The sequence below is a fragment of the Schistocerca piceifrons genome, chromosome 9, assembly GCF_021461385.2.
Source record: "Schistocerca piceifrons isolate TAMUIC-IGC-003096 chromosome 9, iqSchPice1.1, whole genome shotgun sequence".
Classification (NCBI taxonomy): Eukaryota; Metazoa; Arthropoda; class Insecta; order Orthoptera; family Acrididae; genus Schistocerca; species Schistocerca piceifrons.
Window position 1 is genome coordinate 31286251 of NC_060146.1, and position 22395 is coordinate 31308645.

Consider the following 22395-nt stretch of genomic DNA (forward strand, 5'->3'; position numbering starts at 1 on the left):
GCCGTGTGTAAACAATAATGTAAAAGAAGTTACTCAGAAAAAGCGTGTATTCAATTCTCAAAAATTTTAACATTATGTGAGTAGTAGGACAAGGGGGGTGTGGCCCCACATTCAATTGTTGCTAGATGAATCCAGGATGGCGGCGATGATGTTATCCAATATAACGGCATGTAGACTTGGCAACAGCGCATAATATCATCCCAGATGGCGGATTTTGGCGGGAAGTTTGAATTTTAGCGGGAAGATAGGACAATTGGGCTACCTCCACTAGCCTAACCCTCCAGAAAAAAATTGGCGGTAAATTCAAATTCCAGCAGGATAATGCATCGCACCACGAAAATGGCGGGAAATTAGACCAATTGGACTACGTCCACTAACCTAACCACCCCCCCCCCCCTAGAAAATGGCAGGAAGTTCAAACTCCAACAGGATAATGTCTCGAAAACTGTACTTGCCTTTATTATTATCATTTATTATCATTTACTATCATATATCGTCATTTACAATTATTATTTATACCATGCACATATGTTCGCTACGCGGTTCGGAGTCCAGCTGTGTTAGTTCATACCCTGCCACCAAAGAGCGCCACCGTGACGTTATTCAAGATGGCGGATTTTGACGGGAAAAATAGGCCAATTGGGCTACCTCCACTAACCTAACCCCCAGAAAATTGGCGCAATATTTGAATTTTGGCGGGGAAAAAGGTCAGTTGTGCTATGTCCACTGTCCTTACCCTCCAGAAAAAATTAGCGCCAAATTCAAATTCCAACACGATAGCCGTACTTGTTTTTGTTATTAATCATTATTATTCAGAAGACTATGTCCGGCGCTGGTATGGAGGTGGGGGCTGAGGGTGTGTGATGCAACAGTCGAACGCCCGCGGGGCGGCGGCGCGGCGCGTGTCCGGTTATAACGTGGGAGCGCGCGTGATAGAGAGCAGATGATCTGGTGTCAGTTAACTTACCGAGAGCGTTCTTTGTCGAGCGAGTCACGTGGTGGACTGGCGGTGTGACGTTTGGGAAGATTCCACTCTCGGATGAACAATTTTGGCGCGAAACGGGTGGGAGGGACGAAAACACGTGGTGAACGGACAACCTACCGTTGTGACGTCAGAATCGGCAGGTTCGAACGAGCAAAAAATGTTTATGCCACTGGACCAGTGGCGTGCGCACGGACTACCGCTGACCGGTGGCGCCAGGGGTAGCCTCCTCTGCTGGCGACGATTTGGACTAAGTCAGTTGGAGTCTGGGCCTAGTGGCGGGCGCACTGGGTGTCGCCATCTTGAAGATGTGTACTAAGTCTGTTTGAGAACAAATGATGAAGTTACTGCTTAAAATAAAGACTTCACTACTTTTCCCCTGCAAAATTAGAGGATGTGAATTACATTAGTACAAGTGCAGTTTATTATTTGACGCGATTTTGATAGGTTGTTGTTGTGGTCTTCAGTCCTGAGACTGGTTTGATGCAGCTCTCCATGCTACTCTATCCTGTGCAAGCTCCTTCATCTCCCAGTACCTACTGCAACTTACATCGTTCTGAATCTGATTAGTGTACTCATCTCTTGGTCTCCCTCTACGATTTTTACCCTCCACGCTGCCCTCCAATGATAAATTTGTGACCCCTTGATGCCTCAGAACATGTCCTACCAACCGGTCCCTTCTTCTCGTCAAGTTGTGCCACAAACTTCTCTTCTCCCCAATCCTATTCAATACCTCCTCATTAGTTATGTGATATACCCATCTAATCTTCAGCATTCTTCTGTAGCACCAGATTTCAAAAGCTTCTATTCTCTTCCTGTCCAAACTATTTATCGTCCATGTTTCACCTACATATATGGCTACACTCCATACAAATACTTTCAGAAACGACTTCCTGACACTTAAATCTATACTCGATGTTAACAAATTTCTCTTCTTCAGAAATGCTTTCCTTGCCATTGCCAGTCTACATTTTATATCCTCTCTACTTCGACCATCATGAGTTATTTTGCTCCCCAAATAGCAAAACTCCTTTACTGCTTTAAGTGTCCCATTTCCTAATCTAATTCCCTCAGCATCACCCGACTTAGTTCGACTACAATCAATTATCCTCTTTTTTCTTTTGTTGATGTTCATCTTATATCCTCCTTTCAAGACACTGTCCCTTCCGTTCAACTGCTCTTCCATCTCCTTTGCTGTCTGTGACAGAATTACAATGTCATCGGCGAACCTCAAAGTTTTTATTTCTTCTCCATGGATTTTAATACCTACTCAGAATGTTTCTTTTGTTTCCTTTACTGCTTGCTCAATATACAGATTGAATAACATCGGGGAAAGGCTACAACCGTGTCTCACTCCCTTCCCAACCACTGCTTCCCTTTCATGACCCTCGACTCTTATAACTGCCATCTGGTTCCTGTACAAATTGTAAATAGCCTTTCACTCCCTGTATTTTACCCCTGCCACCTTTAGAATTTGAAAGAGAGTATTCCAATCATCATTGTCAAAAGCTTTCTCTAAGTCTACAAATGCTAGAAACATAGGTTTGCCTTTCCTTAATCTTTCTTCTAAGATAAGTCGTAAGGTCAGTATTGCCTCACGTGTTCCAATATTTCTACGGAGTCCAAACTGATCTTCCCCGAGGTCGGCTTCTACCAGTTTGTCCATTCGTCTGTAAAGAATTCGCGTTAGTATTTTGCAGCTGTGACTTATTAAACTGATAGTTCGGTAGTTTTCACATCTGTCAACACCAGCTTTCTTTGGGATTGGAATTATCATATTGTTCTTGAAGTCTGAGGGTATTTCGCTCGTCTCATACATCTTGCTCACCAAATGGTAGAGCTTTGTCAGGACTGGCTCTCCCAAGGCCGTCAGTAGTTCTAATGGAATGATGTCTACTCCCGGGGCCTTGTTTCGACTCAGGTCTTTCAGTGCTCTGTCAAACTCTTCACGCAGTATCGTATCTCCCATTCCATCTTCATCTACATTATCTTCCCTTTCTATAATATTGTCCTCAAGTACATCGCCCTTGTATAGACCCTCTATATACTCCTTCCACCTTTCTGCTTTCCCTTCTTTGGTTAGAACTGGGTTTCCATCTGAGCTCTTGATATTCATACAAGTGGTTCTCTTTTCTCCAAAGGTCTCTTTAATTTTCCTGTAGGCAGTTTCTATCTTACCCCTAGTGAGGTAAGCCTCTACATCCTTACATTTGTCCTCTAGCCATCCCTGCTTAGCCATTTTGCACTTCCTGTCGATATCATTTTTGAGACGTTTGTATTTCTTTTTGCCTGCTTCATTTACTGCGTTTTTATGTTTCCTCCTTTCATCAATTAAATTCAATATTTCTTCTGTTATCCAAAGAATTCTACTAGCCCTCATCTTTTTACCTACTGGATCCTCTGCTGCCTTCACTACTTCATCCCTCAGAGCTACCCATTCTTCTTCTACTGTACTTCTTTCCCCCACTGTTATCAATTGTTCCCTTATGCTCTCCTTGAAACTCTGTACAACCTCTGGTTTAATCAGTTTATCCAGGTCCCATCTCCTTAAATTCCCACCTTTTTGCAGTTTCTTCAATTTTAATCCGCAGTTCATAACCAATAGATTGTGGTCAGAGCCCACATCTGCCCCTGGAAATGTCTTACAATTTAAAACCTGGCTCCTAAATCTATGTCTTACCATTATATAATCTCTCTGATACCTTTTATAATCTCCGGGATTCTTCCATGTATGCAACCTTCTTTTATGATTCTTGAACCAAGTGTTAGCTATGATTAAGTTATGCTCTGTGCAAAATTCTAACATACGGCTTCCTCTTTCATTTCTTAGCCCCAATCCATATTCACCTACTATGTTTCCTTCTCTCCCTTTCCCTACTCTCGAATTCCAGTCACCCATGACTATTAAATTTTCGTCTCCCTTCACTATCTGAATAATTTCTTTTATCTCATCTTACATTTCATCAATTTCTTCATCATCTGCAGAGCTAGTTAAACTTGTACTGCTGTAGTAGGCGTGGGCTTCGTGTCTATCTTGGCCACAATAATGCGTTCACTGTGCTGTTTGTAGTAGTTTACCCGCACTCCTATTTTTTATTCATTATTAAACCTACTCCTGCATTACCCCTATTTGATTTTGTATTTATAACCCTGTATTCACCTAACCAAAAGTCTTGTTCTTCCTGCCTCCGAACTTCACTAATTCCCACTATCTCTAACCTTAATCTATCATTTCCCTTTCTAAATTTTATAACCTACCTGCTCGATTAAGGGATCTGACATTCCACGCTCCGATCCGTAGAACGCCAGTTTTCTTTCTCCTGATAACAACGTCCTCTTGAGTAGTCCCCGCCCGGAGATCCGAATGGGGGACTATTTTACCTCCGGAATATTTTACCCAAGAGGACGCCATCATCATTTACTCATACAGTAAAGCTGCATGCCCTCGGGAAAAATTACGGTTATAGTTTCCTCTTGCTTTCAGCCGTTCGCAGTACCAGCACAGTAAGGCCGTTTTGGTTATTGTTACAAGGCCAGGTCAATGAATCATCCAGACTGTTGCCCCTGCAACTACTGAATTGGCTGCTGCCCCTCTTCAGGAACCACACGTTTGTCTGGCCTCTCAACAGATACCCCTCCGTTGTGTACGGCTTATCTGTATCGCTGAGGCACGCAAGCCTCCCCACCAGCGGCAAGGTCCATGGTTCATGGGGGTGGGGGGGTGGGGGGGTTGATAGGTTATCAATTAAAAAACGTAAGTGACAGTCAATGTTCGTAGGATGTGGACTATTTCGTATGTGTGATCGATTATGGTGTTGGAATTTGATCTTGTAACAGTTTTTTGTTATGGATTTAACGCAAACGGCTTTCTTCCCGCCGAAATCGGACATCTTGAATAAATAATAAATGATAGTAATAAATAGGACAGTTTTCGAGAGATTATCGTGTTGGAATTTGAATTTGGCGCAATTTTCTAATAGAGGTAGACCAATAATAATAAATAACAATGATAATAAATGATAATGAATGATAATTAATACTAATGACAGTAATAAAGTCAAGTACGGTTTTGCAGCCATTATTGTGTTGGAATTTGAATTTGACGTCAATTTTTTTCCGGAGGGGTAGGATAGTGGACATAGCACAACTGACCTTTTCCCCCGGCCAAAATTCAAATTTCGCGCCAATTTTCGGGGGTGGGGGGTGGGGGTTAGGTTGGTGGAGGTAGCCCAATTGGCCTATTTTTCCCGCCAAAATTCGCCATCTTGAATAATGTCGTGGAGGTGCTCTCTGGTGGCAGGGTATGAACTAACACAGTTGGACTCCAGTTCTCGTAGCGAACACATGTGCATGGTATAAATAATAATAATAAATGATAATAATAAAGGGAAGTACAGTTTTCGGGACATTGTCCTGTTGGAGTTTGAACTTCCCACCATTTTCTAGGGCGTGGGTGGTTAGGTTAGTGGACATAGCCCAATTGGTCTAATTTCCCGCCATTTTCGTGGTGTGATGCATTATCCTGCTGGAATTTGATTTTACTGCCAATTTTCTTCTGGGGGGGGGGGGGTTAGGTTACTGGAGGTAGCCTAATTGACCTCTCTTCCCGCCAAAATTGAAACTTCCCGCTAAAATCCGCCATCTTGGATGACGTCATTGCCGCCAGCTTGGATACATCTGGCAACAATGAAATGTGGGGCCGCACCCCCACGTCCTACTACTTATGTGCTAAAATAAAACACATTTTTGCAATTGTTTGATATCTGTAAGTGTCAAAACAACTTAAAATATTAGATCTGTAAAGTTATTTTCCTTAACTTCAAAGGTAGGACCGCTGGGTCTTCTTTCCTGTCCACGCAACAGCCCACATCCACAAATGGTCATAAATCGGTCCCTGCACTTACATCCTGTCACTTAGTGGTCACCTAGCATGACATTGCGTCTTGTTGTAGTTACTTACTACTGCGGGGGGGTCTGCCGCTGTCTATTCCTTCTTGCACCGTGAGCCGTGGTCGGTGGTCGCCGGCGAATGACGCGCGGGTTCCGGCAGAGGGAAAACCTGCATCCCTCCACTCTGGTTACGTGCTTAGGGTGGTCAGTATATTTCTATGGCTTCTCTGATCTTGCGGTTTACCAAACCCGGCTGTTTGGCAAGTACACGTGTTTCGGTAAATTCTGTTTGCTTGCCACAGTCTTGCGGCTATTAGGCCACTGCAGATTTCCTGCGCTGCCACAGTCGAATGTAGCGCTCGTGTTCCCGTATGCGCATTATTTTTGCCTTGCCGATCTGTCAGATGCATAATTTTCCACGCTGACATTCCACTGTGTAACTGCATCGTGTAAAGCATCTATCTTGCCCCTGACGGAGCGTAGCAGATCCTGAATCTTACGATTACTGGACACGTTAGGCTCGACTGCAACCGCCGAAGGTGTTAACTGGTCCGGTGAATGACGTCCTTCTTATGGGGTAAGCGCGTCACTGGCTGCAGTTTGTTGGTTACGCGCCCATTTCTTGTGTTCCGATGACTGTGTGAATCGATTTATGTTTGCAACCATTGGCCACGATTGTTGTACGCAGCCTTTTGAGGTGATGTGTTACGTTGTGAGCATCACTTAGGCGCCGCGTGCGGACAGCTAAGGAATGGATAACCGAGTTCTCGTGCACTGAGTCGCGGCTGGATTGGGCGTGCAAAAAATCTGTCCGTATGTCGAGGCTTCAAGTATGGTCTGTGTCCTAGAGTGCCCTCCGTTTACATTTCCACGTCTAGCAATGGAATTGCTCCTTTCCTCTTTGTCTCTAGCGTGGACCCTATCTTCCCGTGCATTTTACTCATTTATTCTTGAAACCTGCGCAGCTCCGTTTCACCACGAGGCCATATAGCGACCGTATCGTACACTTATCAGAACCAACGTCATGGGCATAAAGAATCGGAACAAATTGCCACGGTCCGCGCGGCTCTCTCCGCCGGAGGTTCGAGTCATCCCTCGGGCATGGATGTGTGTATTGTTCTTAACGTAAGTTGGTTTAAGTTAGATTAAGTAGTGTGTAAGCTTAGGGACCGATGGCCTCAGCAGTTTGCCCCCATAGGCTCTCACCACAAATTTCCAAACAAAGTGCCGTTGTTTCAAAGGCCTCCATATCATATGCTAACGAGGGGGAGGGGGGGGGGGGAATAAGGGAGACCCCATGGCTGTCTGTTCATAGTATTTATCCTGCCATTTGCAGATTTTTGGAGACTGAAGATTTATGCTTCGTTGTTCGACATTCTGTTTAACACATCGCACAGCATTTTGCTGTTGAAGAATCATCGTTCCAAACCTTGACAAATGTTACCTTACACCTGTTTTGTAGAGCCGTTGAGTGTCTTTAGGAAGAGCAGAAATCGCTTGCAACGAAGTTACGAATTTTAATGATACGGTAGAACCGTCCCCTCCCCTTCACCCTTCTACCTCACTTCCATTATGGTTGTTCATTTTATTTTGCTGTTATGAAACTGTTCCTACATTTCCTTGTATCTGTTGACAGGTGGTGCCGGGTGATGGAGCCATTTGACAATCGTTGTGGTAAGTAATTGGCTCTCCTTTTCGTTTACCGTGTGCTGTCACAATTTCTAACGACAGAATCCACGTTCGTTCCATCTTCAGAAATTTTCTGTTATTATTGTGTACAGTTGACTAAATACTTCTTTGCTTCAGTCACGTTCTAATACCGATATGTAGTTTGGCACAACGCTGTTCGGATTCATACTGTCGTCAGAGGGTGTCATTCAACTGATTGTACAGTTTATTCTCTCATTACACAGCAAGTCTAAAGAGAGATAAAGATATTCGACAGGAGGAATTGCCGGTCAAAACTAGGGGAAAAGTCCCTATAACGATAGCACGGAAATCAATACCTGTTGAGGTATGGGTCAATCTGTCCTCTCATTCCCGCCTGTGGCTCATATAGAAGTATACACTGTAGGCGGTGGTGCGTGTGAATACCACGCATCCTGACAAGTCCTTTAACCCATCGACGCAGTGAATCACGCGCTCTTTCAAATAGATCTGGCTCCGCTCGGAATGCGACACGCGTATCGTTTACATACGTCTGTAACGCCTCAACAATGTCCACAGGTTGATCATGCGACAATGCCTTTAAATGTCCACACAGACAGAAATCCAACGGATTCGTGTCCGGTGCGCGGGCTGTTAGAAACATTATTGGGAAAAAAGAAAAAAAACGGGCATTTGAAGACGACTGCCGAACGATTCTACTGCGGCCGACATACATTGAGCGCAAGGACCACGAAGATAAGGTCCGAGAAATTAGGGCTGATGCGGAGTCACGCAGAAGGTAGTTTTTCCCTCGCTCTGTTGGCGAGTGGAACAGGTGGGGAAATGAGTAGTAGTGCTGCAGAGTACGCTCCGCCACGCACCGTACACGGGCTTGCGGTGCACCTGTGCAGCTGGAGGTGCAGAACCACGCCACAGGACTGCCGGCCGTGAGGCGAGTGGGGCAGTGCCGCCGCAGGAGGAGTCGCTGCCCCGCCCCCCTCCCCGCCCCCCGTTACACACACCGCAGCTGCGCGGGATGTCGTAGTGTCTCAGACACGTGACACTGGTTTTTCAGCGTAGTCAACGCTGTGAACAACGGTCCGAACGTTCCAACACTCGTCCACTTCCTCGACGGTAGAAATCCGCTTCTTGGCCACGGAGCTACTGTATTCGACAAGCAATGACTGAACGCGTCATCGTTGCAAAATCGTTTGCTCTAGCTGTTCTGCAAGCTACCCGAAGAGATGGAAAACATCATGGTGCAAGGTCTGGACTTCCCGATCAGTAACACCGACGTGTGTTCGGCCTTCGTCAAATCGTTGGTTCCACATAACTGCGGCTGAACACGGCACTGCGGTTGTTCCGTGTAGCAGCAAAGTGCCATGGTAGACCTGTGCCTATGTCTGCTGGGCATTCTTTCCTTGTTTTGGTCCATGATGAAATGGTTCAAATGGCTCTGAGCACTATGGGACTTAACATCTATGGTCATCAGTCCCCTAGAACTTAGAACTACTTAAACCTAACTAACCTAAGGACATCACACACATCCATGCCCGAGGCACGATTCGAACCTGCGACCGTAGCAGTCGCGCGGCTCCGGACTGAGCGCGCAGAACCGCTAGACCACCGCGGCCGGCCATATTGATGAAGACTGGAAGTCTGTTACTGAGTTTATCAAACGGTTACGTTGAGCTACTTTTGCTCTTCGTATAATTAACGAACAAACGAATAAATCTCCTGACATATTTTACATATTTCGACTCAGTAAAGATGTACGGAATAGTTTTCTGTGAAGAAAGTATTGATTCCATAAAGGCGAGAAGTAACATAAACGTGTGACCATCCGTGATCGTCATCTAGGTACCTGTTCAGGGAGTTACGCATTTGAACTAGACCATCACAATATATTGTATAGTTGCTAATGAAATTCGTCGTAAATACGCCATCACAATTTGAGAAGAACAGCGAAGTCCACACCCACAACACGAGAGGGAAAAAGACCTTTAGCACCCATTACTGAAGCTGTCAGTCGTTCGGAAAACAGTTCAGTGTCCTGAAACAATAATAAAGTGTGTCACAGGCAGCAAATATAGCGTCAAATCGAAAATAAAATCACTTCTCCCACACAGCTCTTCTTATTCCATGGACGAATTTCTATTTGAAAACTGATAGCCTGTATATAAAAAGAACCTTGTTTTTTTATTACGCCAATATAAGTAGTAGCACTAAAAACTGTGTTAATACATGTTAGCATTAAACATGTATAAGTATCCTTTAAGCTAACCCTTTCCACGTTATTTCGATAAAAAGATCGTTCCAGTTATCTATATTTCACGTAACTAGCTTTCTAAATAAATTATACTACGCTCCCTTAAAATATGGGAAGACAAGAACTTGTATTAGAAGAGATTTGTCTCAGAGCATTCAGTATGCATTTTAGAGACAATTTTCACTATACTATTTCCCTTCCAGTGATCGTTCCTGTCATATCTCTGAATGTTGTTCATCCCTCGTGGGAAACCCCGGATACTCCTCGTAATATCGTGTTCGACCTCCTTTTACCCGGCGTATTACGAGAACTCGACGTAGCACGGATTCGACAAGTCGCTGGAATTCCTCTGCATAAGTAATGAGGTACGCTCCCTATATAGCAGTCCACAATTGCGAAGGTGTTGCCGGTGCAGGGAACTCTGTGCACGAACTGACCTCTCGACTATGTCCCATATGTGTTCGATGGGATTCACGGTGGACGATCTGGGTGGGCAAATTATTGGCTGACATTGTGCAGAATGTTCTTTAAACCGATCACAAAAAATTGTGGCAGGGTGACACGGCGCATTGTCATCCATCGTCGTTTGGGAATACAAAGTCCGCGAATGGTCTCCGGGTAGCTAAACACAACCAGGAGCCAGTCCACTCCACGTAAACACGGGACACGCAATCGTGGAGGCGCCGCTAGCTGCGCGGCCTCTTGCCTGCGCCTACCGTCAGCTCTTACCGACCCCGCTTACCAGGCCGCGGCCTCTTGCCTGCGCCTACCGTCAGCTCTTACCGACCCCTCTTACCAGGCCGCGGCCTCTTGCCTGCGCCTACCGTCAGCTCTTACCGACCCCTCTTACCAGGCCGCGGCCTCTTGCCTGCGCCTACCATCAGCTCTTACCGACCCCGCTTACCAGGCCGCGGCCTCTTGCCTGCGCCTACCGTCAGCTCTTACCGACCCCGCTTACCAGGCCGCGGCCTCTTGCCTGCGCCTACCGTCAGCTCTTACCGACCCCTCTTACCAGGCCGCGGCCTCTTGCCTGCGCCTACCATCAGCACTTACCGACCCCTCTTACCAGGCCGCGGCCTCTTGCCTGCGCCTACCCTCAGCTCTTACCGACCCCGCTTACCAGGCCGCGGCCTCTTGCCTGCGCCTACCGTCAGCTCTTACCGACCCCTCTTACCAGGCCGCGGCCTCTTGCCTGCGCCTGCCGTCAGCTCTTACCGACCCCTCTTACCAGGCCGCGGCCTCTTGCCTGCGCCTACCGTCAGCTCTTACCGACCCCGCTTACCAGGCCGCGGCCTCTTGCCTGCGCCTACCGTCAGCTCTTACCGACCCCTCTTACCAGGCCGCGGCCTCTTGCCTGCGCCTACCGTCAGCTCTTACCGACCCCGCTTACCAGGCCGCGGCCTCTTGCCTGCGCCTACCGTCAGCTCTTACCGACCCCGCTTACCAGGCCGCGGCCTCTTGCCTGCGCCTGCCGTCAGCTCTTACCGACCCCTCTTACCAGGCCGCGGCCTCTTGCCTGCGCCTACCGTCAGCTCTTACCGACCCCTCTTACCAGGCCGCGGCCTCTTGCCTGCGCCTACCGTCAGCTCTTACCGACCCCGCTTACCAGGCCGCGGCCTCTTGCCTGCGCCTACCATCAGCTCTTACCGACCCCGCTTACCAGGCCGCGGCCTCTTGCCTGCGCCTACCGTCAGCTCTTACCGACCCCTCTTACCAGGCTGCGGCCTCTTGCCTGCGCCTACCGTCAGCTCTTACCGACCCCTCTTACCAGGCCGCGGCCTCTTGCCTGCGCCTACCGTCAGCTCTTACCGACCCCGCTTACCAGGCCGCGGCCTCTTGCCTGCGCCTACCGTAAGCTCTTACCGACCCCTCTTACCAGGCCGCGGCCTCTTGCCTGCGCCTGCCGTCAGCTCTTACCGACCCCTCTTACCAGGCCGCGGCCTCTTGCCTGCGCCTACCGTCAGCTCTTACCGACCCCTCTTACCAGGCCGCGGCCTCTTGCCTGCGCCTACCGTCAGCTCTTACCGACCCCTCTTACCAGGCCGCGGCCTCTTGCCTGCGCCTACCGTCAGCTCTTACCGACCCCGCTTACCAGGCCGCGGCCTCTTGCCTGCGCCTACCGTCAGCTCTTACCGACCCCGCTTACCAGGCCGCGGCCTCTTGCCTGCGCCTGCCGTCAGCTCTTACCGACCCCTCTTACCAGGCCGCAGCCTCTTGCCTGCGCCTACCGTCAGCTCTTACCGACCCCTCTTACCAGGCCGCGGCCTCTTGCCTGCGCCTACCGTCAGCTCTTACCGACCCCGCTTACCAGGCCGCGGCCTCTTGCCTGCGCCTACCGTCAGCTCTTACCGACCCCGCTTACCAGGCCGCGGCCTCTTGCCTGCGCCTACCGTCAGCTCTTACCGACCCCTCTTACCAGGCCGCGGCCTCTTGCCTGCACCTACCGTCAGCTCTTACCGACCCCTCTTACCAGGCCGCGGCCTCTTGCCTGCGCCTACCGTCAGCTCTTACCGACCCCGCTTACCAGGCCGCGGCCTCTTGCCTGCGCCTACCGTCAGCTCTTACCGACCCCGCTTACCAGGCCGCGGCCACTTGCCTGCGCCTACCGTCAGCTCTTACCGACCCCTCTTACCAGGCCGCGGCCTATTGCCTGCGAATACCGTCAGCTCTTACCGACCCCGCTTACCAGGCCGCGGCCTCTTGCTTGCGCCTACCGTCAGCTCTTACCGACCCCGCTTACCAGGCCGCGGCCTCTTGCCTGCGCCTGCCGTCAGCTCTTACGACCCCTCTTACCAGGCCGCGGCCTCTTGCCTGCGCCTACCGTCAGCTCTTACCGACCCCTCTTACCAGGCCGCGGCCTCTTGCCTGCGCCTACCGTCAGCTCTTACCGACCCCGCTTACCAGGCCGCGGCCTCTTGCCTGCGCCTACCGTCAGCTCTTACCGACCCCGCTTACCAGGCCGCGGCCTCTTGCCTGCGCCTACCGTCAGCTCTTACCGACCCCTCTTACCAGGCCGCGGCCTCTTGCCTGCGCCTACCGTCAGCTCTTACCGACCCCTCTTACCAGGCCACGGCCTCTTGCCTGCGCCTACCGTCAGCTCTTACCGACCCCGCTTACCAGGCCGCGGCCTCTTGCCTGCGCCTACCGTCAGCTCTCACCGACCCCTCTTACCAGGCCGCGGCCTCTTGCCTGCGCCTGCCGTCAGCTCTTACCGACCCCTCTTACCAGGCCGCGGCCTCTTGCCTGCGCCTACCGTCAGCTCTTACCGACCCCTCTTACCAGGCCGCGGCCTCTTGCCTGCGCCTACCGTCAGCTCTTACCGACCCCTCTTTCCAGGCCGCGGCCTCTTGCCTGCGCCTACCGTCAGCTCTTACTGACCCCGCTTACCAGGCCGCGGCCTCTTGCCTGCGCCTACCGTCAGCTCTTACCGACCCCGCTTACCAGGCCGCGGCCTCTTGCCTGCGCCTGCCGTCAGCTCTTACCGACCCCTCTTACCAGGCCGCGGCCTCTTGCCTGCGCCTACCGTCAGCTCTTACCGACCCCTCTTACCAGGCCGCGGCCTCTTGCCTGCGCCTACCGTCAGCTCTTACCGACCCCACCTACCAGGCCGCGGCCTCTTGCCTGCGCCTACCGTCAGCTCTTACCGACCCCGCTTACCAGGCCGCGGCCTCTTGCCTGCGCCTACCGTCAGCTCTTACCGACCCCTCTTACCAGGCCGCGGCCTCTTGCCTGCACCTACCATCAGCTCTTACCGACCCCTCTTACCAGGCCGCGGCCTCTTGCCTGCGCCTACCGTCAGCTCTTACCGACCCCGCTTACCAGGCCACGGCCTCTTGCCTGCGCCTACCGTCAGCTCTTACCGACCCCGCTTACCAGGCCGCGGCCTCTTGCCTGCGCCTACCGTCAGCTCTTACCGACCCCTCTTACCAGGCCACGGCCTCTTGCCTGCGCCTACCGTCAGCTCTTACCGACCCCGCTTACCAGGCCGCGGCCTCTTGCCTGCGCCTACCGTCAGCTCTTACCGACCCCGCTTACCAGGCCGCGGCCTCTTGCCTGCGCCTACCGTCAGCTCTTACCGACCCCTCTTACCAGGCCGCGGCCTCTTGCCTGCACCTACCATTAGCTCTTACCGACCCCGCTTACCAGGCCGCGGCCTCTTGCCTGCGCCTACCGTCAGCTCTTACCGACCCCGCATACCAGGCCGCGGCCTCTTGCCTGCGCCTACCGTCAGCTCTTACCGACCCCTCTTACCAGGCCGCGGCCTCTTGCCTGCGCCTACCGTCAGCTCTTACCGACCCCGCTTACCAGGCCGCGGCCTCTTGCCTGCGCCTACCGTCAGCTCTTACCGACCCCGCTTACCAGGCCGCGGCCTCTTGCCTGCGCCTACCGTCAGCTCTTACCGACCCCGCTTACCATGCCGCGGCCTCTTGCCTGCGCCTACCGTCAGCTCTTACCGACCCCTCTTACCAGGCCACGGCCTCTTACCTGCGCCTACCGTCAGATCTTACCGACCCCGCTTACCAGGCCGCGGCCTCTTGCCTGCGCCTACCGTCAGCTCTTACCGACCCCGCTTACCAGGCCGCAGCCTCTTGCCTGCGCCTACCGTCAGCTCTTACCGACCCCTCTTACCAGGCCGCGGCCTCTTGCCTGCGCCTACCGTCAGCTCTTACCGACCCCGCTTACCAGGCCGCGGCCTCTTGCCTGCGCTTACCGTCAACTCTTACCGACCCCGCTTACCAGGCCGCGGCCACTTGCCTGCGCCTACCGTCAGCTCTTACCGACCCCTCTTACCAGGCCGCGGCCTCTTGCCTGCGCCTACCGTCAGCTCTTACCGACCCCGCTTACCAGGCCGCGGCCTCTTGCCTGCGCCTACCGTCAGCTCTTACCGACCCCGCTTACCAGGCCGCGGCCTCTTGCCTGCGCCTACCGTCAGCTCTTACCGACCCCTCTTACCAGGCCGCGGCCTCTTGCCTGCGCCTACCGTCAGCTCTTACCGACCCCGCTTACCAGGCCGCGGCCTCTTGCCTGCGCCTACCGTCAGCTCTTACCGACCCCGCTTACCAGGCCGCTGCCTCTTGCCTGCGCCTACCGTCAGCTCTTACCGACCCCGCTTACCAGGCCGCGGCCTCTTGCCTGCGCCTACCGTCAGCTCTTACCTACCCCTCTTACCAGGCCGCGGCCTCTTGCCTGCGCCTACCGTCAGCTCTTACCGACCCCGCTTACCATGCCGCGGCCTCTTGCCTCCGCCTACCGTCAGCTCTTACCGACCCCTCTTACCAGGCCGCGGCCTCTTGCCTGCGCCTACCGTCAGCTCTTACTGACCCCTCTTACCAGGCCGCGGCCTCTTGCCTGCGCCTACCGTCAGCTCTTACCGACCCCGCTTGCCAGGCCGCGGCCTCTTGCCTGCGCCTACCGTCAGCTCTTACCGACCCCGCTTACCAGGCCCCGGCCTCTTGCCTGCGCCTACCGTCAGCTCTTACCGACCCCGCTTACCAGGCCGCGGCCTCTTGCCTGTGCCTACCGTCAGCTCTTACCGACCCCGCTTACCAGGCCGCGGCCTTTTGCCTGCGCCTACCGTCAGCTCTTACCGACCCCGCTTACCAGGCCGCGGTCTCTTGCCTGCGCCTACCGTCAGCTCTTACCGACCTCTCTTACCAGGCCGCGGCCTCTTGCCTGCGCCTACCGTCAGCTCTTACCGACCCCTCTTACCAGGCCGCGGCCTCTTGCCTGCGCCTACCGTCAACTCTTACCGACCCCGCTTACCAGGCCGCGGCCTCTTGCCTGCGCCTACCGTCAGCTCTTACCGACCCCGCTTACCAGGCCGCGGCCTCTTGCCTGCGCCTACCGTCAGCTCTTACCGACCCCTCTTACCAGGCCGCGGCCTCTTGCCTGCGCCTACCGTCAGCTCTTACCGACCCCTCTTACCAGGCCGCGGCCTCTTGCCTGCGCCTACCGTCAGCTCTTACCGACCCCTCTTACCAGGCCGCGCCCTCTTGCCTGCGCCTACAGTCAGCTCTTACCGACCCCGCTTACCAGGCCGCGGCCTCTTGCCTGCGCCTACCGTCAGCTCTTACCGACCCCGCTTACCAGGCCGCGGCCTCTTGCCTGTGCCTACCGTCAGCTCTTACCGACCCCGCTTACCAGGCCGCGGCCTCTTGCCTGCGCCTACCGTCAGCTCTTACCGACCCCGCTTACCAGGCCGCGGCCTCTTGCCTGCGCCTACCGTCAGCTCTTACCGACCCCTCTTACCAGGCCGCGGCCTCTTGCCTGCGCCTACCGTCAGCTCTTACCGACCCCTCTTACCAGGCCGCGGCCTCTTGCCTGCGCCTACCGTCAGCTCTTACCGACCCCTCTTACCAGGCCGCGGCCTCTTGCCTGCGCCTACCGTCAGCTCTTACCGACCCCTCTTACCAGGCCGCGGCCTCTTGCCTGCGCCTACCGTCAGCTCTTACCGACCCCTCTTACCAGGCCGCGGACTCTTGCCTGCGCCTACCATCAGCTCTTACCGAACCCTCTTACCAGGCCGCGGCCTCTTGCCTGCGCCTACCGTCAGCTCTTACCGACCCCTCTTACCAGGCCGCGACCTCTTGCCTGCGCCTACCGTCAGCTCTTACCGACCCCGCTTACCAGGCCGCGGCCTCTTGCCTGCGCCTACCGTCAGCTCTTACCGACCCCGCTTACCAGGCCGCGGCCTCTTGCCTGCACCTACCGTCAGCTCTTTCCGACCCCTCTTACCAGGCCGCGCCCTCTTGCCTGCGCCTACAGTCAGCTCTTACCGACCCCGCTTACCAGGCCGCGGCCTCTTGCCTGCGCCTACCGTCAGCTCTTACCGACCCCGCTTACCAGGCCGCGGCCTCTTGCCTGTGCCTACCGTCAGCTCTTACCGACCCCGCTTACCAGGCCGCGGCCTCTTGCCTGCGCCTACCGTCAGCTCTTACCGACCCCGCTTACCAGGCCGCGGCCTCTTGCCTGCGCCTACCGTCAGCTCTTACCGACCCCTCTTACCAGGCCGCGGCCTCTTGCCTGCGCCTACCGTCAGCTCTTACCGACCCCTCTTACCAGGCCGCGGCCTCTTGCCTGCGCCTACCGTCAGCTCTTACCGACCCCTCTTACCAGGCCGCGGCCTCTTGCCTGCGCCTACCGTCAGCTCTTACCGACCCCTCTTACCAGGCCGCGGCCTCTTGCCTGCGCCTACCGTCAGCTCTTACCGACCCCTCTTACCAGGCCGCGGACTCTTGCCTGCGCCTACCATCAGCTCTTACCGACCCCTCTTACCAGGCCGCGGCCTCTTGCCTGCGCCTACCGTCAGCTCTTACCGAACCCTCTTACCAGGCCGCGACCTCTTGCCTGCGCCTACCGTCAGCTCTTACCGACCCCGCTTACCAGGCCGCGGCCTCTTGCCTGCGCCTACCGTCAGCTCTTACCGACCCCGCTTACCAGGCCGCGGCCTCTTGCCTGCACCTACCGTCAGCTCTTACCGACCCCTCTTACCAGGCCGCGGCCTCTTGCCTGCGCCTACCGTCAGCTCTTACCGACCCCGCTTACCAGGCCGCGGCCTCTTGCCTGCGCCTACCGTCAGCTCTTACCGACCCCGCTTACCAGGCCGCGGCCACTTGCCTGCGCCTACCGTCAGCTCTTACCGACCCCTCTTACCAGGCCGCGGCCTATTGCCTGCGAATACCGTCAGCTCTTACCGACCCCGCTTACCAGGCCGCGGCCTCTTGCTTGCGCCTACCGTCAGCTCTTACCGACCCCGCTTACCAGGCCGCGGCCTCTTGCCTGCGCCTGCCGTCAGCTCTTACGACCCCTCTTACCAGGCCGCGGCCTCTTGCCTGCGCCTACCGTCAGCTCTTACCGACCCCTCTTACCAGGCCGCGGCCTCTTGCCTGCGCCTACCGTCAGCTCTTACCGACCCCGCTTACCAGGCCGCGGCCTCTTGCCTGCGCCTACCGTCAGCTCTTACCGACCCCGCTTACCAGGCCGCGGCCTCTTGCCTGCGCCTACCGTCAGCTCTTACCGACCCCTCTTACCAGGCCGCGGCCTCTTGCCTGCGCCTACCGTCAGCTCTTACCGACCCCTCTTACCAGGCCACGGCCTCTTGCCTGCGCCTACCGTCAGCTCTTACCGACCCCGCTTACCAGGCCGCGGCCTCTTGCCTGCGCCTACCGTCAGCTCTCACCGACCCCTCTTACCAGGCCGCGGCCTCTTGCCTGCGCCTGCCGTCAGCTCTTACCGACCCCTCTTACCAGGCCGCGGCCTCTTGCCTGCGCCTACCGTCAGCTCTTACCGACCCCTCTTACCAGGCCGCGGCCTCTTGCCTGCGCCTACCGTCAGCTCTTACCGACCCCTCTTACCAGGCCGCGGCCTCTTGCCTGCGCCTACCGTCAGCTCTTACTGACCCCGCTTACCAGGCCGCGGCCTCTTGCCTGCGCCTACCGTCAGCTCTTACCGACCCCGCTTACCAGGCCGCGGCCTCTTGCCTGCGCCTGCCGTCAGCTCTTACCGACCCCTCTTACCAGGCCGCGGCCTCTTGCCTGCGCCTACCGTCAGCTCTTACCGACCCCTCTTACCAGGCCGCGGCCTCTTGCCTGCGCCTACCGTCAGCTCTTACCGACCCCACCTACCAGGCCGCGGCCTCTTGCCTGCGCCTACCGTCAGCTCTTACCGACCCCGCTTACCAGGCCGCGGCCTCTTGCCTGCGCCTACCGTCAGCTCTTACCGACCCCTCTTACCAGGCCGCGGCCTCTTGCCTGCACCTACCATCAGCTCTTACCGACCCCTCTTACCAGGCCGCGGCCTCTTGCCTGCGCCTACCGTCAGCTCTTACCGACCCCGCTTACCAGGCCACGGCCTCTTGCCTGCGCCTACCGTCAGCTCTTACCGACCCCGCTTACCAGGCCGCGGCCTCTTGCCTGCGCCTACCGTCAGCTCTTACCGACCCCTCTTACCAGGCCACGGCCTCTTGCCTGCGCCTACCGTCAGCTCTTACCGACCCCGCTTACCAGGCCGCGGCCTCTTGCCTGCGCCTACCGTCAGCTCTTACCGACCCCGCTTACCAGGCCGCGGCCTCTTGCCTGCGCCTACCGTCAGCTCTTACCGACCCCTCTTACCAGGCCGCGGCCTCTTGCCTGCACCTACCATTAGCTCTTACCGACCCCGCTTACCAGGCCGCGGCCTCTTGCCTGCGCCTACCGTCAGCTCTTACCGACCCCGCATACCAGGCCGCGGCCTCTTGCCTGCGCCTACCGTCAGCTCTTACCGACCCCTCTTACCAGGCCGCGGCCTCTTGCCTGCGCCTACCGTCAGCTCTTACCGACCCCGCTTACCAGGCCGCGGCCTCTTGCCTGCGCCTACCGTCAGCTCTTACCGACCCCGCTTACCAGGCCGCGGCCTCTTGCCTGCGCCTACCGTCAGCTCTTACCGACCCCGCTTACCATGCCGCGGCCTCTTGCCTGCGCCTACCGTCAGCTCTTACCGACCCCTCTTACCAGGCCACGGCCTCTTACCTGCGCCTACCGTCAGATCTTACCGACCCCGCTTACCAGGCCGCGGCCTCTTGCCTGCGCCTACCGTCAGCTCTTACCGACCCCGCTTACCAGGCCGCAGCCTCTTGCCTGCGCCTACCGTCAGCTCTTACCGACCCCTCTTACCAGGCCGCGGCCTCTTGCCTGCGCCTACCGTCAGCTCTTACCGACCCCGCTTACCAGGCCGCGGCCTCTTGCCTGCGCTTACCGTCAACTCTTACCGACCCCGCTTACCAGGCCGCGGCCACTTGCCTGCGCCTACCGTCAGCTCTTACCGACCCCTCTTACCAGGCCGCGGCCTCTTGCCTGCGCCTACCGTCAGCTCTTACCGACCCCGCTTACCAGGCCGCGGCCTCTTGCCTGCGCCTACCGTCAGCTCTTACCGACCCCGCTTACCAGGCCGCGGCCTCTTGCCTGCGCCTACCGTCAGCTCTTACCGACCCCTCTTACCAGGCCGCGGCCTCTTGCCTGCGCCTACCGTCAGCTCTTACCGACCCCGCTTACCAGGCCGCGGCCTCTTGCCTGCGCCTACCGTCAGCTCTTACCGACCCCGCTTACCAGGCCGCTGCCTCTTGCCTGCGCCTACCGTCAGCTCTTACCGACCCCGCTTACCAGGCCGCGGCCTCTTGCCTGCGCCTACCGTCAGCTCTTACCTACCCCTCTTACCAGGCCGCGGCCTCTTGCCTGCGCCTACCGTCAGCTCTTACCGACCCCGCTTACCATGCCGCGGCCTCTTGCCTCCGCCTACCGTCAGCTCTTACCGACCCCTCTTACCAGGCCGCGGCCTCTTGCCTGCGCCTACCGTCAGCTCTTACTGACCCCTCTTACCAGGCCGCGGCCTCTTGCCTGCGCCTACCGTCAGCTCTTACCGACCCCGCTTGCCAGGCCGCGGCCTCTTGCCTGCGCCTACCGTCAGCTCTTACCGACCCCGCTTACCAGGCCCCGGCCTCTTGCCTGCGCCTACCGTCAGCTCTTACCGACCCCGCTTACCAGGCCGCGGTCTCTTGCCTGCGCCTACCGTCAGCTCTTACCGACCTCTCTTACCAGGCCGCGGCCTCTTGCCTGCGCCTACCGTCAGCTCTTACCGACCCCTCTTACCAGGCCGCGGCCTCTTGCCTGCGCCTACCGTCAACTCTTACCGACCCCGCTTACCAGGCCGCGGCCTCTTGCCTGCGCCTACCGTCAGCTCTTACCGACCCCGCTTACCAGGCCGCGGCCTCTTGCCTGCGCCTACCGTCAGCTCTTACCGACCCCTCTTACCAGGCCGCGGCCTCTTGCCTGCGCCTACCGTCAGCTCTTACCGACCCCTCTTACCAGGCCGCGGCCTCTTGCCTGCGCCTACCGTCAGCTCTTACCGACCCCTCTTACCAGGCCGCGCCCTCTTGCCTGCGCCTACAGTCAGCTCTTACCGACCCCGCTTACCAGGCCGCGGCCTCTTGCCTGCGCCTACCGTCAGCTCTTACCGACCCCGCTTACCAGGCCGCGGCCTCTTGCCTGTGCCTACCGTCAGCTCTTACCGACCCCGCTTACCAGGCCGCGGCCTCTTGCCTGCGCCTACCGTCAGCTCTTACCGACCCCGCTTACCAGGCCGCGGCCTCTTGCCTGCGCCTACCGTCAGCTCTTACCGACCCCTCTTACCAGGCCGCGGCCTCTTGCCTGCGCCTACCGTCAGCTCTTACCGACCCCTCTTACCAGGCCGCGGCCTCTTGCCTGCGCCTACCGTCAGCTCTTACCGACCCCTCTTACCAGGCCGCGGCCTCTTGCCTGCGCCTACCGTCAGCTCTTACCGACCCCTCTTACCAGGCCGCGGCCTCTTGCCTGCGCCTACCGTCAGCTCTTACCGACCCCTCTTACCAGGCCGCGGACTCTTGCCTGCGCCTACCATCAGCTCTTACCGAACCCTCTTACCAGGCCGCGGCCTCTTGCCTGCGCCTACCGTCAGCTCTTACCGACCCCTCTTACCAGGCCGCGACCTCTTGCCTGCGCCTACCGTCAGCTCTTACCGACCCCGCTTACCAGGCCGCGGCCTCTTGCCTGCGCCTACCGTCAGCTCTTACCGACCCCGCTTACCAGGCCGCGGCCTCTTGCCTGCACCTACCGTCAGCTCTTTCCGACCCCTCTTACCAGGCCGCGCCCTCTTGCCTGCGCCTACAGTCAGCTCTTACCGACCCCGCTTACCAGGCCGCGGCCTCTTGCCTGCGCCTACCGTCAGCTCTTACCGACCCCGCTTACCAGGCCGCGGCCTCTTGCCTGTGCCTACCGTCAGCTCTTACCGACCCCGCTTACCAGGCCGCGGCCTCTTGCCTGCGCCTACCGTCAGCTCTTACCGACCCCGCTTACCAGGCCGCGGCCTCTTGCCTGCGCCTACCGTCAGCTCTTACCGACCCCTCTTACCAGGCCGCGGCCTCTTGCCTGCGCCTACCGTCAGCTCTTACCGACCCCTCTTACCAGGCCGCGGCCTCTTGCCTGCGCCTACCGTCAGCTCTTACCGACCCCTCTTACCAGGCCGCGGCCTCTTGCCTGCGCCTACCGTCAGCTCTTACCGACCCCTCTTACCAGGCCGCGGCCTCTTGCCTGCGCCTACCGTCAGCTCTTACCGACCCCTCTTACCAGGCCGCGGACTCTTGCCTGCGCCTACCATCAGCTCTTACCGACCCCTCTTACCAGGCCGCGGCCTCTTGCCTGCGCCTACCGTCAGCTCTTACCGAACCCTCTTACCAGGCCGCGACCTCTTGCCTGCGCCTACCGTCAGCTCTTACCGACCCCGCTTACCAGGCCGCGGCCTCTTGCCTGCGCCTACCGTCAGCTCTTACCGACCCCGCTTACCAGGCCGCGGCCTCTTGCCTGCACCTACCGTCAGCTCTTTCCGACCCCTCTTACCAGGCCGCGGCCTCTTGCCTGCGCCTACCGTCAGCTCTTACCGACCCCGCTTACCAGGCCGCGGCCTCTTGCCTGCGCCTACCGTCAGCTCTTACCGACCCCGCTTACCAGGCCGCGGCCTCTTGCCTGCGCCTACCGTCAGCTCTTACCGACCCCGCTTACCAGGCCGCGGCCTCTTGCCTGCGCCTACCGTCAACTCTTAC

General features: G+C 56.6%; 1 long non-coding RNA gene across 1 annotated transcript in view; it reads left to right on the forward strand.

The window, feature by feature from the left end:
- The window catches only part of LOC124717366, a 560152-nt gene that overhangs the window by 390291 nt on the left and 147466 nt on the right, over window positions 1-22395 (forward strand). Inside the window, exon 2 of the long non-coding RNA XR_007005744.1 lies at window positions 7509-7546. This is a non-coding gene — a long non-coding RNA (uncharacterized LOC124717366). The remainder of the gene's footprint in view (window positions 1-7508; window positions 7547-22395) is intronic.